At 39.9% G+C, this 7990-nt stretch overlaps 1 non-coding gene across 1 annotated transcript; it reads right to left on the minus strand.

Annotated features, from left to right (window-relative positions):
• Window positions 1-7007: 7007 nt before the first annotated feature.
• On the minus strand, window positions 7008-7115 carry LOC148579965 (small nucleolar RNA R71). Its single transcript, XR_015899066.1, has one exon. It is a non-coding gene; the product is annotated as a small nucleolar RNA R71 (small nucleolar RNA).
• Window positions 7116-7990: the final 875 nt, after the last annotated feature.

The following is a 7990-nucleotide window of genomic DNA, read 5'->3' on the forward strand; positions in this document are numbered from 1 at the left end:
AATCTTTAATCTTAACTCACTAGATTTTTCAAATGCAATGAATGAATTTGTTGCTCCGGAATCAATAAAGCATTTAAAATTTGACTAGCCATTTCAAATTTACCTCGGATAAGTGTCTCGGATCCCTCGGCACCTACAGCTGATGTGGTGAACACCCGACCAGGCTGCTGTGCTCTCCCTGCACCTTGCTTCTACTTCTCCAGACAGTTTGAGGCTTTATGCCCCGCCTTACCACAAGAATAGCAAAAGCCCTATCCGGCCTTACACGGGGCTCCGGGATGGTGACTTTCACACCTAGCACAAGCTTGCTCGTTTTGAGGCTGCTTCCCAAATCTTCTCCCTTGGGACTTGTTGTTGTTGGGCCTCCTGATATTGTTTTGACCCTAAGTCTGGTGTGGTCTAGAACCTCCCCGCTTGAAAGGCGAACCTCTAGGAGCAAAGCTCTTCCCTCGGTTCTATGGGAATGGTCCCCTATGGCTTCCACTCTCTGCAGCTGCCTTTTTCACACACTCTTTAGCAACCCTGCTCTTATTCACCAACTCTGAGAAAGTTCTGTTCTCCATTGGCCCCACTGAACTAAAGATATCACTCCGGAGTCCTCCTTCATACTTAATGCACTTCTATTCCACGAAGTTTCCCGGAGCTCCCTGACACATGCGGGAAAACCTGAATAGCTCCTCAAACTTGTCAGTATACTCAGATACGGACATAGCACTGATAGATGAGATTTTGTCGTATTGGTCTAGATTTTCTTCTTATAGAAAGAATTACTTCGTTGTAAGCATAGCTCCAAACCAACAAACAATTCTCACATAAAAAATATTGGTTGTCACAAGTACCAACCCCAATAAGAATTAACTGAAGTATTTAGACTCCGGGTCGTCTCACGAGAAATTACAATGAAGTGTTTAATTATTGGCTATGAAGATGTAAGGGGGTTTGATTTTATATTTTTTCAAGAAAGTAAACAACAAGAAAGTAAATGATAAGAACTAATGAAATAAAGCAAAAGAACTCTTGGCTAGACATAGATAATTGAGATCACCATCCTTGTCTACAAACTATATATTGACAATTATAAGGAACCAAGCTCATTAAGTTTACTTCTATACTTGAAGTATATCAAATGGCTTAATCAACATCAACCCATAAGTCCCAACCTATCTACTAATTAGATTAGTAGTGGGTTAGTGTCAACGGATATCAAATTGACCACCAAGGGTTCTCAAATCACCAATTCAATGAGACCCAATGACTCATGGTCACTCAATTCTCTTAGCCTAGGCCAAGAGTCAAGAAAACTACTCAAAAACTAGAGGAAACATTTTATCAAACATCTAGTGTGCAAGAAAAGTAAACATCATAAAATGTAAGAATTAAAGGAAACCCATAACCAACTCAAGCAAGAAATCAACAATAACAATCAAGATCAACATAAAAAGAAACATGGAAACATAAAATTTCATTAGAGGAAATCAAGATCTAACAATTGTTCATAAACATAAAAGAGAGCAAAATAAGAAACTAACAAGAGAAACTAAGAAGATTAAGACAATAGAACACTAAAATAAAAAGAGAATTGAAATCAAAACAAGAATTGAAAGATGAATTTGAGAGAGATTAACCTAAACTACCCTAAATTCTAGAGAAAAGGGAGAGCTTCCCTCTCTAGAATTCTAACCTAAACCATGGTGAAAACTAAACTATGACTACTTGGTTCATTCCCCCTTCAACCCTTGGATTCAATAGCATCAGAAATGAGTTGGATTGGGCCCAAAATGAGCTACAAATCGCCCCCAACGAGTTGCCCAAAATGGACCCACACTGATCCATCAGTGCGTGCGTGTCATGTGCGTGTACGCGCCCCTATACGTCAGGAAACTATGGCAAATTTTATATCATTCCAAAGCCCCGGATGTTAGCTTTCCAACGCAACTAAAGCTGCCTCATTTAGACCTCTGTAGCTCAAGTTATGGTCGATTGAGTGCGAAGAGGTCAGGCTTGACAGTTTTGCGGTTCCTTCATTTCTTCATGAGTTCTCCCACTTTGCATGCTTTTCTCCTCACTTCTTCCATCCAATACTTACCTTATGAACCTGAAATCACTCAACAAACATATCAAGGCATCGAATAGAATTAAAGTGAGTTAAATTTAGCTATTTTAAGGCCTAAAAAGCATGTTTTCACATTTAAGCACAAATCAAGGGAGAATTGCAAAACCATGCTATTTCATTGAATAAATGTGAGAAAATTTGATAAAATCCCCCAAATTAAGTACAAGATAAACCACAAAATCGGAGTTTACCAAGCACCCTGCTTCGGCTGCAGTAACTCGAGTTCATTGGTCGTCCTACCAGAATTTGGAAAGTACTTCTTATAGAACTTCACCTGGTAGGCATCCCAGGTGATAGGGTCATCACCCTATTGCAGGAGACGTAGGGCTCTTTGCCACCAATACGATGCTTCCCTAGTGAGCAGATAGGTAGCAAATTCAACACACTACTCTTCAGGTACCATCTGCGCTTGCAGTGCTCGCTCCATAGCCTGAAACCAGGTATCGGCTTCAGTCGGGTTGGTGGTTGATGACAAGTCATCTTATACTAGTTTTTCAAACAATTTTTCATTTTTTTTATAAGTTTTATACACTTTTTTGGGTTACAAGTAAGCCATTTGGGTAGAAATTCATGTGTATTTGGATTCAATCAACCATGAGTATATTGATGCATTTTCATGAGGTTTTGTGCTATAATTGTTTATATATCAAGGATGATAAGAAGTCTCATAATTTTAACATAGCTTTGATGCATTTGTTGATTGATGACAGGTGACCAAAAGGCTTGGAGGAAGGTTGAAAGAAGAATAGGAGCAAGAAAGATTGGGGATATAGCTAGCTAGGCAAGGAGGAAGGGACTTGGGCGTTGCTAACGCCAGGAACAAGGGCGTGTTCCTAGGCAACACCAGGGACAAAGGAAGCAACCCTGAGAAGTGATCATGCACGTTACCAACTCTAGGAAGAGCTGGAGTGGTTGCCAACAACGCCCAACAATGCAAGACAGCCATGGCCCTCTCCTAAGCACGTTGCCAACGCCACCAACAACGGCGTGTTTGAAGATAACGCCAACAGCCATGGATCTTTACTCATGCACGTTGCCAACATTGATGCACGTTGCCAACGCCAGTTTCTATAGGCGTGTTTGGTAACAACGCCAGCAGCAAGAAGGCTTGGATAGGAAGGGTGTGAAGCACGTTGCCAACGCCAAGTTCTGAAGGCGTGTTCCTTGGCAACGCACCAAGCAACCTTGGAGGGCAACTTCTAGCCTCGAGCACGTTGTTCACCCTTGGTAACAAGGGTGTGTTTAAAGACAACGCAGGCAAGCAACGCAGCAAGAAAGCTTGGTTCAGGAAGGAGATAGCCCTGGATGATAGCTCGAGCACGTTGCCAACGTTGCGTTCCGAAGGCGTGTTCAATGACAATGCTAGGAAGCTTGACAAGGAGGATGAAGTTAGCACATTGCTAACTTGGAGTTATAAGGGCGTGTTCATCAACAACGCCAGCAGCTAGGCAATCTTGGAATGAAGCAACCCATGTTGGCAACATGAAAGAACAAAGGAGTGTTTGCCAAAAACGCTGGTGAGCTGGACAGCTTGACCTTACCTTCTTCAATAGAGCATAACTTGAGCTACAAAAACTCAATTGACATGCTTCCAGTTGTGTTGGAAAGATGACATTCAGAGATTTCCAATGATATATAATAGTCTATAGTGAAGTAAGAAATGGAAGCTCAAATCAGAGTCATATTTAGGCCCCAAAAACAAGAACATGAAGTTGAAATTCAAGGAGGCATGAATGAGCCCAAAGAAGGCTTCGAGCACGTTGCCAACTTGCTAGCAAGGGGCGTGTTCATCAAAAATGCTAGCTCCATGTCTCAGCCCTGGAAAGTTTGGCACGTTGCCAACTTGGAAGGAATGAAGGCGTGTCCAGCAACAACTCCAATAAACTTGGCAGCCTGACCTTACCTTCTTCAATGGAGTATATCTTGAGATACAAAGCTCCAAATGAGGTGATTCCAGTGGCATTGGAAAGTAGGAATCAAGAGCTTTCTAAGAATATATGGAACTACATGGTGAATACTAAATTTGAGGGAGAAACTTGGCCTAAAAGTTCATAGATGAACATGGTATCAACCTGTAGTAAAGCCAGCTTGACCTTGTCACCTTCAATGGAGTATATCTTGAGCTACAAAGGTTCAAAGGAGGTGATTCTAGAGGCATTGGAAAGTAGACATCAAGAGCTTTTCAACCATATATCATAGTATGGGGTTGGCATTCATTTGAAGCTTCAAAAGCTGCCTTCATTTAGAGCTTCAGAATCTGAGCACGTTGGCAACGCTGGAAACAAGGGCGTTTTCACCAAAAACATGTGCGATTTTGGCAGCCTGACCCTGTCTCCTTCAAACAAGAATAACTTGAGCTACAGAAATCCAATTTGAGTGCTTCTAGTTGCGTTAAAAATCTGACATTTAGAGATTTCCAACCATGTATAATAGTCGATAGTGAAGCATAAAACTAAAGCTCAAACCAGGGGCAACATTAGGCATGAAAAGTGGAGCCAAGAGGAAGAAAAGCCAAGTTATTGGCGATAACTTGGGCTAACAACGCCCAAGCACCAAGCTCCCAGCCCAGAAAGTGCATTGGCATGTTGCCAATGTGCCTTGAACTGGCGTGTTTGCCAGTAACGCCAGGCCATTGGACCAGAAGCAATGAGAATGAGCTCTGCTCCCTCTGTTAGCAACACTTCTTCCATTGAGCCAAGAATTCAGCAAGGATAAATCCCACATTGCTAGCCCAATTGAGGATCTCTAAAGGGGTTTAGGAGTAGTATAAATAGAGAGAAGCTTTGTACTTACGGGAGGACTTTTTTTTACACACTTAGGCATTTTTACTTTCCACTCTAGTATTTTAACTTTGACAGCATTCTTCAATTTTGGGAAAGATACCTGAAAGCTATTTTATTTTTCTTGCAATTTTAAATTTGAGTTTAAAAAGGAACTTCTTCATTCTTCATCCTTCTCTACTCAATTTTAATGTCTACTTTTGCACTTGTTGTTGAATTTAGAGCTATGATTCACTAAACCCCATTTTCATTAGGCGGAGGAGCTCTGTTTATTTGAATGGGTTGATAACTCTTCTTTTCCTTCTCAATTCAAGTGGTTCATCCAAGAGGAAACTCTTGTTCTTCAAAGATTCAATCACCATCGAGAGAGGGGTTGAATCTATATGAATTGGGTGGTGAATTTGAGAAAGGAGCCATATAATTCAGTTTAGAGTTCATCCTTTCATAATTTCCTTGATTAATACACTTTGGGTTGGTATGTGAGATGTAACCACCCTTGGTTGAGATCCTGGGAATTGTGTGGCTTGAAGGATTAGTAAATGAGCTTCATCTCTTCTCATGAACAATTAGATCATGAGAGTGGCAATTGGTTGTGTTGAGAGAAATTGAGTTACCAAGAGATTGGAACTCAATTACCTACAATCTGCCATGGATCTATACCCATGATTGAGAAGGAATTGATCAACATCAATTCATGAGAATCTGCATCTCTGATCCCTAATGATCTCTTCCATCATTAATTCTCATTTCTTTTGTTTTCTAGTTATTTGATTACCCACTACCCAATTCCCTTTTATATCAAAGTAATTTAGCATTCCTGCCATTTACATTCTGCTCTAAATTACTTGCAATTTAATTTTCGCACTTTATATTCCTGCACTCTACTCCCTTGCAATTTATCTTTAATGTCATTTAAGTTTCTTGCAATCTAAGTTTCCGTCATTTACTTTTAGTCATTTAATTTTCCTTCATTACTTTAGTTCTTTAAATTTCTTGTCATTTAATTCTTTGCAATTTCTTTCAAGTGTTCAAATCTCATGAATCAAAACAATGTTTGCTCAACTAAACTACCAATTAACTAAAGTTGCTTAATCTACCAATCTCCGTGGGATCGACCTCACTCCAATGAGTTTTACTACTTGATACGATCTGGTATACTTGCCGGTAACTAACTAACTAACTTTTTGTTTGTTTCTTATCTTTTTCAAAACCACCTAACTAACTCTCTCTCTCTCTAATTTTCGAAAATATCTTCCCTTTTTTTCAAAAATTTCTTTTTAATTAACTAATTATTTTATTTTTATTTTGAATTTTCGAAAAAAAAAACTACTAACCCTTTTCAAAAACTATTTTCAAAAATCACTAACTCTTTTTCAAAAATTATTTTCGAAATTTCCCCTCTCTCATCTTATTCTATTTATGTATTCATCTACTAACACTTCACCCCACCCAAATTCGAACCCCCTCTTCCATCTGTGTTCGAATTTCTTCTTCTTCTTTTCTTCTACTCACACTGGGACCTCTATACTGTGGTAAAAAGGACCCCTATTATTATTATTTTTCTGTTCTCTCTTTTTCATATGAGCAGGAGCAAGGATAAGAACATTCTTGTTGAAGCAGATCCAGAACCTGAAAGGACTCTGAAGAGAAAACTAAGAGAAGCTAAATTACAACAATCCAGAGAGAAACTTTCAAAAATTTTCGAACAGGAAGAGGAGATGGCAGCCGAAAATAATAATAATGCAAGGAGAATGCTTGGTGACTTTACTGCACCTAATTCCAATTTACATTGAAGAAACATCTCCATTCCTGCCATTGGAGCAAACAACTTTGAGCTGAAACCTCAGCTAGTTTCTTTGATGCAGCAGAACTGCAAGTTTCATGGACTTCCATCTAAAGATCCTTTTTAGTTCTTAACTGAATTCTTGCAGATCTGTGATACTGTTAAGACTAATGGAGTAGATCCTGAAGTCCACAGGCTCATGCTTTTCCCTTTTGCTGTAAGAGACAGAGCTAGAGTGTGGTTGGACTCTCAACCCAAAGATAGCCTGAACTCTTGGGATAAGCTAGTCACGGCTTTCTTAGCCAAGTTCTTTCCTCCTCAAAAGCTGAGTAAGCTTAGAGTGGATGTTCAGACCTTCAGACAGAAAGAAGGTGAATCCCTCTATGAAGCTTGGGAAAGATACAAGCAGCTGACCAAAAAGTGTCCTTCTGACATGCTTTCAGAATGGACCATCCTGGATATATTCTATGATGGTTTATCTGAGTTATCAAAGATGTCATTGGATACTTTTGCAGGTGGATCCATTCACCTAAAGAAAACGCCTGCAGAAGCTCAAGAACTCATTGACATGGTTGCTAATAACCAGTTTATGTACACTTCTGAGAGGAATCCTGTAAGTAGTGGGACGCCTATGAAGAAGGGAGTTCTTGAAGTTGATACTCTGAATGCCATATTGGCTCAGAACAAAATATTGACTCAGTAAGTCAATATGATTTCTCAGAGTCTGAATGGAATGCAAGCTGCATCCAACAGTACTCAAGAGGCTTCTTATGCAGAAGAAGCTTATGATCCTGAAAATCCTGCAAAAGCAGAGCTGAATTACTTAGGTGAACCTTATGGAAACACCTATAACCCATCATGGAGAAATCATCCAAATCTCTCATGGAAGGATCAAAGGCCTCAACAAAGCTTTAATAATGGTGAAAGAAACATGTTTAACAATAATAAACCTTTTCCATCATCCACTCAGCAACAGATAGAGAACTCTGAACAAAATACCTCTAATTTAGAAAACTTAGTCTCTGATCTATCCAAGGCCACTGTAAGTTTCATGAATGAAACAAGGTCTTCCATTAGAAATTTGGAAGCACAAGTGGGCCAGCTGAGTAAAAGGATCACTGAAATCCCTCCTAGTACTCTCCCAAGCAATACAGAAGAGAATCCAAAAGGAAAGTGCAAGGCCATTGACATAAGCACCATGGCCGAACCTGTAAAGGAAGGAGAGGACGTGAATCCCAAGGGGGAAAACCTCCTGGGACGTCCAGTGATCAATAAGAAGCTTCCCTCTGAGGAACCAAAGGACTCTGAGGCTCA

The sequence above is a fragment of the Arachis ipaensis genome, chromosome B10 (genome assembly GCF_059453495.1).
Source record: "Arachis ipaensis isolate K30076 ecotype BB chromosome B10, ASM5945349v1, whole genome shotgun sequence".
NCBI lineage: Eukaryota > Viridiplantae > Streptophyta > Magnoliopsida > Fabales > Fabaceae > Arachis > Arachis ipaensis.